Source organism: Mandrillus leucophaeus, unplaced genomic scaffold (assembly GCF_000951045.1).
Source record: "Mandrillus leucophaeus isolate KB7577 unplaced genomic scaffold, Mleu.le_1.0 Scaffold913, whole genome shotgun sequence".
Taxonomy (NCBI): domain Eukaryota; kingdom Metazoa; phylum Chordata; class Mammalia; order Primates; family Cercopithecidae; genus Mandrillus; species Mandrillus leucophaeus.
This window is the reverse complement of record NW_012109953.1, coordinates 529,381-537,752: the sequence shown is the minus strand read 5'-3', so window position 1 is coordinate 537,752 and position 8,372 is coordinate 529,381.

The following is an 8,372-nucleotide window of genomic DNA, read 5'->3' as shown; positions in this document are numbered from 1 at the left end:
TCTGCATGGGATGCCCCTCTTAGTAGGTCAGGGAAAACTGTTCTTTCCCAGGAAGAAGCTTGGGGAAGGAAGATAAGAGACAAGGGGAAGAGGGAAAGAGGTTTTTGCATTTCGGCTTGTAGATTCCATCAGGCCTCCATCCAGTTTGGGACAGAGCCTAGTAATGCTGGGTAAACAGCCTGACTCAGGGCCCACTTTTTAGCCAGTTCCATGTGTGTTTGCTTGTTGTTATTTGTACAAAGAAGAGAATGGTTTGGTAAAAGGGAGGAGAGCAAAGATAAAGACTTGTGACATTTGTAGATAAACAACCAATAAAGGAAAGGTGAAAAATGATGCTTCCATAGGTTAAGGGGAAGAGACAAATTGACTATATTTGAAATAATATTTGAAGATAAAGTCCATCTGTGTGTGAAGAGCCATGGGAAATATAAATACGAACTTGCATTTTGCCAGATTATGCTATTTTAGGATGCTAGTGGGACCTGAATGGCACTTTATTTTCAAGAATTAGAGCTTAGGTGTTCAGATCCTGAAGGTGGCTTCTTTTAGGGGAAAACTTTGATGGAGAAGGGCTGGGATGGGGAGGTAATTAAGAACAGACTGAATGCATAGATTGTACTCTAGACCATGGTCAGCAAATCCATGAGCAGCCACAAGCAATGTACAAACCCAGGGGCTGCTTTCTCACCACAACAGCAGAGGGGAGAGGTTACCGCAAGGACTACATGGCCTGTAAAACCTAAAATATTTACTACCTGGTCTTTTAGAGAAAAATTTTGACAACCCTTGGTCTAGAAAGTCATAAACACACTCACCTGGGTTCCACTTACCTTGTGATTATCCAATAATTTTGCTTGGTTGGGTTTTACATGATTACTACGGTGTTAGTCCACTTTGCATTGCTATAAAGGAATACCTAAGTCTGGGTAATTTATAAAGAAAAGAGGTTAATTTGGCTCACAGTTCTGCCTGCTGTACACAAAGCATGGGACTTGCATCTGCCTCTGGTCAGGACTTCGAGAATTCTTTACTCATGGTGGGAGGTGAATGAGGAGCAGGCATGTCCCATGGCAAGAGAGGGAGAAAGGGAGAGAGGAGGAAGGAACCGGGCTCTTTAAACAACCAACTCGCACATGAACTAATAGAGAACTCGCTCATTACTGCAGGGAGGGTACCAAGCCATTCATGAGGGATCCACCCCCATGACCTAAACACCTCCCAGCAGGCCCCACCTCCAATAATGGGGATCATATTTTAGCATGAGATTTGAAGGGGCCAAACACCCAAACCATATTAACTAACTAGTGTGGTGACGAATGTAAATATATATGTACACACATTCAGACAGACACACACACACAGACAGACACCAACAGACACAGACTCACACACATACACAAATACAGACACACATGTACACATACACAAACATATACACATGTACGCCTGCGTACATACCTACATACAACATAATAAAGAACAAGAAAAAACAAAAATGGCTCCATCAGGCAGTACAGAGAGTAGGAATGAGTTGGGGTTCCTCCAGCCCACGATGACACACCCTCCTGTGTCCCCTGAGCACTCACTGCCCCACGCACACTGCAGACACTTTTACTGCATATGAGTGAATTCCCCCATTCAAGGGTTGCCTCTGGGCGCAGTAATGTGCTTGGTTCTCATGTGGGGCAGCAAGGACATCCCTAGAATGTACCCTTAATCAAGGGTAATGGGAGTTAGTGGACCGCTGGCCCAGCTTCCTCACTCCTGGGGTGGGGCAGCTCTGCGGACAGGGAAGTCTCAGAGAGACTAAGCCCCAGTAGCCCACAGATGCCTGAGCACGTGTCATTTATGGCCTTCCTCCTCTGTCTCACCCCTTCCTCCATTGGTACGCTCTGGGGTCACCCCCAAATCAGCTGCTGCACTCACAGTCTTGCTCCACACTTCACTCGCAGCCTGTCACAGCTCAAGCATACTCTGCCCTTTGCAATGGGATATTTTGCTCCCGGTCTCCCTTTGCTTGATAAACTGTCCTGTATTTTTTCATATAAGAATAGTAATAGGATGAATTTAATAAAGAGTTGTTGATAATATCTCATTTTCTGACTCATTACCCAAAACCAAGGAGCACATACAAAAAAAAAAAAAAAAAAAAGAGAGAGAATCAAGAATGAGTACTGAGCCTAACCTCCTGTGCCATACAAAAAGATTCTAAGTCAAGTCAGGCTTTGGGCATTAGAGGCTCTTTGTTTAGGTGAGCAGAGGAAGAGGAACTGACGCTCTGCATTTTCATTTCCTCAGCTGGGAGCCATTGGTATATGTCCTGCAGCTAGAGAGTCACTTGCTCTACCAGCTGCAAATTTCACATGTGCCTATACCAAGCATTTTTTTAAGGAGGGTACATAGGTCTAGACACAGCTCAGGATGAGGACGGAGCATGAGTGGCTCTGAGGGAGGAGTCTCTGGGAGGAGGTCACTACACACACTGAAGAACAATGTTTTTTTTCCTGGCCCTTAGGTTACCAAGAAGAAGGGTAACTTTTGCAAAAGAGAGGAGCTGGAGGCATAAAGTGAGAACAGCCTTCAGACGAGAAGGTGCTCAGGGGAAGCAGGTGCTTCGAATAGAGTGTGAAAGAAGAATGATGACATCGAGAATTTCTCCTCATCCATGAGATGGAGGAGGCTTGTTGCATGAGATACACAGCATTGGGGGAGGTGGAGAAAGATGCCTTGAAGAAGTGGCATCAGGTTTCCTCATTGGACATTTCTTCATGCCTTTTTTGGAGACAGAATACTGGCTTGAATGAACTGAATGGATCCGTTATTTGACTTAATGTGCTATTTTGTATGTTTGTAATAAGGTGCCCTGTTGCAGAACATTGAATCTATTGTGCAAAGCAAGTCATCCTTTCCCTGTGGTAGTTTTGGATCTGCTAGTGGCCTCTGTGGTCACCTATGAGTCTCACATTTCACTAAATAAAGAGTTGTGAATCCCAGCAACTCAGGACGCTGAGCACTGCGGGAGCTAGGCTATAAGACCAGGACCTTCAGTCAGCCCTCTGAGGATGGTGGTAGACCCATGTATGTTCCACTTGGATGCCAGGGATCTGGAAAGACTGGGAGGAAGCAGTTTGCCAGGCAGAGCAAACAATCATGCTGGCATTCTCTACTTGGAGGTAGAGTTAAGAGAGGCCACTAGTGCTATCTACAGACATGGGTGTCTTGCCAGTTCACTTCCAGGTGCTCCACAAGAAGCTATCACCCAAACAGGCTGTAACTGCAATGGGTGATGTAACATGGTGTGGTGAGGATAGAGGAGAATGAAATGAACAATGTCCAAAGATAAGGATTTCAAAGAGTAAGGTTTCTTCCCAGGAAGCAGGTCCAAGGAGAAAAATCTGAATCCATGGTGTTCAATGCCAAAGGCCCTATGTCCCCCGTCCCCAAAAGGACAAGAAGATGTTAGACATGGTACAGAAGGGAGGACTTTGCTCCCAGTCAGATGTTGAGAGAACCTCATCATTAATCTGAAAAAGAAACACCACCACCAATAAAACAATTAACACCAAATTGGAGGTGGGGGAGAAAACAAACACACCAAATTAAAAAAAAAAAACAAAAACAGTGGGAAGGGCAAATGATTCCTGATCTCTGCAAAGGAATTTCTTATGGATTGCGAAATGGCCAGGTTCCTGGAAGATTAAGTGTGTCTCCTGCAGATGCTGTCAGGGATGCCAGGAGCAAGAAATTTGCACTCAACAATAGTCAGTGGACACACAGCAATGGAGGGTGACTGGCAAGAGCTGGCAGACTTGTGAGAAACCCCACCTTCTGGCTGGACCCCCTAAAGAGTTCTAGAATGCTGCTCTTTTAGATAATCTATGGAGACAAAACATATAGTTTGTTAATATCAGAAAGAACACAATTCACTGGTATTTACTGAACACTTACGTGAAAAGCACAGTGAACGCCTCTTTGTTAGTAGCAGGGACTCATACACACAGAGTTCAGCCACAGCTGCTTCTGGCCCACCACTCAGTGCTGAGCTCTCCTGGGCTCGTAAACCTATGCTGAAGGTTGTTCTGTGCTGCCTTTTCCTCATCAGGATCTGAGCCTTAGAGGGTTTGTGTGCCAAGTTCAAGGTCCCATGTTCCTGAGCTTGTTTTTGTGATTCCCATAGTCTTCCTTTCTTGGTGATGCCACACAACCTCCCAGAAACTAGGGAAGCCATGTCTAATGGCAGACCTCAGGGAGAGCTACAAGTTGTTATTTTAGCATTAGATTTTCTAGCATAAAATATTAAATCCTACCTTAATAAAATGTAGCTTGAGAGAAGCTTACACCATTAATGTGGAAGACAAAAAAATGGTTTCGTAATAACTGCCCATGGGGCTAGCACCTCTCTCTAAGAATAGAGATACGGATGTGTGCACTAGGAAAGGATGAAGGCTCTTCATTAAGAGGCAGCATTTGAATGGTTTTAGCCTAGTCCTCTCCTCATGAGGATCAGAAAATCCAAGGCCAGCACTGAGGAAATGGTTTGATCTCCTTTCCTAAAGGAAGATTGCAGAAGGACTTGGAAAAGTGAATGATTAACTCGACCACATTTCTCCTAGGGCCAGGAAGCTACTGCACTCAAAGCAGGATTTCCTGGCAACTGCTCCAGTAATGTTTTACTGAGAATGGAGAAATCTGGAGGATAAGAGGAAAGAGGGAAAATGGTAAATTACAGACTGTTTCAACATCAAAACAAAGGACTCCAGAGAAAATCAGGAAACTCCAGCCCTTTGGGGAGGGTAGAAAAGATGCACTATTGTTTTCTAGAAGTCATCATGGGAGATATTTTATCCATGGAACCGCATACTGTGGAAGCTTTGCAGAGCCTGTGTCATGTCTTAGGGACACACGTCCCAGCCTGCTGGAAATCTGAAGAAGCCCGGAATGGGGGAGAGGAAGCAATGTGCAGACCACCCAGTGACACCCATTAATTCATGGAGGAGGGAACTGAGGTCCACAGTCTGTTCCTACACCCCGAAGGAAAAGGGGAGCGTTTTACACCTCATTTGAAATGTGAAGGATGTGCCTGGCACTTAGTGTACTCTTGGTTAATGTCATGTGGACTGTTTTAATGATGCCCAAACACTCTTGTAAAGTGGAAAATATAGGCAACCTGGTGTGTACATCAGGGTCAGCATCAGGGAAGAGAAGCTCATTAGTAGGCTAGCACATACCTCCTTTTCCTGCTGAAAACCATGGCTGGTCTCCAACCAGAAGCGCCCCTTCATGCTTTTGAAGCAGGTCTTTAGTCTCCCTACACAGCTTGCCTTATGTGATCACATTCCTTCCCTCCTGCAACTGGCCTGGATTGAGAGAAGTATAGGAGACCCGGGAGGAGACTGGGTCTGTCCCTCTGATCCTGCAGGCTGGCATCCTTCTCCTCTGAGCCGCTGCCTTCCTGGGGGCTGCCTCTTGTGTTATCGAAGCTGGCAGACATTTCCAGGTTTTGAACCCATCATTCATTCCAGGCTCACTGAGCACGGGCTGCATACAGAACAGTGGGGCCATAGCAGGCTGGGCCTTGCACCCGAGGAGAAAGTGCACCTGCAATTCTGGAAACACGCTATGGAGGCACAAAACCTCTCTCGGGGCACAAGACTATGGGGAGGCCTCTGAGAATGGGGCATGGGAGTGAACCATAAGAGGAGAGGGAGGAGTGTATGAGCCAGAGGGCCAGGACTGAAGTTCCAGGAAAAGCAGGTGGGAAAATCTGGAAGGGAATTTTCACTCCCTTGCGAACTAAAGAGATGGAGTAAAGAGGCCAGTAATAGATCTGGGACCGGAACACAAGGGGCCTCTGCGACCGTGGTGAGGACTGGAGCTTTCATGGAGCAGAGAGAAGGCAGTGAGGATTTATGCAGAGGGGAGGCTTAACTTAGCTTACACCTAGTCTGAAAAGTTCAGTTCGGTTGTTGTATATGGAACAATGGAGAGGGGAGTTGTCATAGCGAGGCTACTTAGGGAGCAGCTTCGGTAGCAGGAGGCAGTGCTGGGTTGCTCTAGGGTGGAGGCAGCAGAAGAAGGGCCTGGGCCTGTGTGAGACACTTGTTGAAGGAAGGATCCACCGGGTTTGCTGCTGGACTGATGCGGAGCTGAGGGAGAAGGGGAACCCACCAGCCCAGCTTGGGGTGGGAACAACCAGGTAAATATGGTAAACAGAAAACATCAGGACATAAGATACTGGGTTAGGGAAAAGTTATGGTGAGCTCAGTTTTGTACTTGAATTTGAAGAGTCCAGAAGACAAGCAGGGGGATTCGCTACTTGACTCCAGCTCTCTGCAACTTGTTTGCTTTGTACACAAAAGTGGAGGCATCTCTCCCACAGGGCCATTTTGGATTGAGGAGCTAACCTGCATCAGGTTTTCAGAAGTGGTAAGCAGTATGGCAGTGCTAGATAGAATATCCATCAGAAAAGGAATGCATCAGTTAGCAGGCAGAAATGCTGGTTCACAAAGAGTAGGGTTGGTGGGGTCATCGTGGAAAGCTGCTGCTAGCTTGAGCAAGCAGCCCACACTCCCCAACAACACATGCATTCCACACTGAATTCTGTATGTATGTCTATGTGTGTTGGCATTGCTGTGAGAGTGTCACAAGTGTGTGTGTGCCTGTGTGTTTGTGTATTTGTGTGTATGCTTATGTGTTCATTTCACAGGAGCTATGATGAAATAAGAAACAAATGGGAGGGAAGTTTCTAAAATGAAAGCTAAAGAGATAATCCCAGGCTTTGGTGAACATGTTTGAAATTCTTTGCTCTTCTGAACCAGGTCAGCAGGGTGACTGGGCAGGAGAAGGTAATACTTCAAAGAGGAACGGTTTCCTTGTGAACATCCAAGAAACAGTGATCAAAGCACTATGGGAATAAAGGAAAATGATATATGGATAGAAAGTCCTGAGGGGCACACAGAGGCGTGCACTTTTCCAAGTGGAGAAGAATGCCGATTACATAAGTACCTGGTAAGATAGTTCCTGGACAATCTCATCCTTTTCCAGAACATAGGGCAACTCATGAATTCCAAAGAAGCCACTCACCCATGAGTCAGGGGCACAGATACCTGACGATAGATGTCTGCTTTTCCTGCGAAGCTTCTCTCCACCCTGGCTTATTCTTCTCTGGAAAGTTTACTCCCTGACCTCAGAGACAGGAACATAAAAGCTGGGGAGTCGAATGCAGCATTCTGTTGCCCTGGCCTAGAGAATAGACCTTGATGTACTTGTGACCCTAGCAGGAGTGATCAGAAGTCTTCCCCAAGATTTTTCTACCAGCATACAGACAAGAGTGTCCAAGGCTGACAAGAAGATCTGCCAGCCACCATGCCTCCAGACTCCCAGTAAGCCCACCTGGAAGGAACAAAGCTAATACTCAGTCAGCTATTGCTGTGTAACAAGTCACCCCAACACCTAGTGTCTTACAACAATGGCATACTCATCTTTCTTTCTTCTTCATTCTGTGGTGGAGGGGCAGATCTTCTGCTAGTCTTCCTTTGGCTCCTCATGAGGCTACTAAGCATCCAGGCCCTAAGCACATGAGCTTATTGAGCCACTGCTTGCATTGTGTCACTGATGTGCAATTGGCTGGAGCAAGTCATAAGGCTGAGTCCAGAGCCAGACTAAAAGTGGACACCAAGAGGCATGATGAATCAGGATCTATCATTGTGACCATTGACCACAGCAAAGTTCAGATGCTCCTGGTGGCATCAAATTTCATGGTTCTGGGGTCTCTTATTTGTGTCCCATCATGTGAAGATCCTTGATTGATGAAGACCACCAGACACCAGGGATTACTCTCATCCCATAATGCAGAGAAACATTTCTAGCCAGGAAGATAGGGAAGAGAGAATACCTTGTTTATTCAATCTGCAGTAAGTGTTTACTGAGAAGATATCAAAATCTTATCTATAATAAAAAGAAGGATTACACACCCTACCAGTACCTCACAATCTAAGAAAATAAGCCATTCACATACAGAAAATTAAAGTGCAACACATCGATGGAGACACCATGAGGCAGACATAATGCTATTATTTATTGAGCATGTACTAGGTGCTTCAACATCCTTTCACAGCAGCTGTGATTTTTATCCCACACTCAGAGACAAAACAAGAAATCTTGGAGAACTTATGCAACTTGCCTGAGGCAGAACTGGCAAGAGAAGCCACCATAGGGGAGGCAGAACTTTCTACTATGGAAGGTCCCCAGCAGCAGGCACCACTCCAGTGCCGTGGGAGGTTCAGTTGTGATGGGTAGCGTGGTGTGCAGCTGCAGAGGAACAGACTGCAGTGCTGCAGGGTCAATATGGTGAAGTGGGGGCTGGGGTTCCT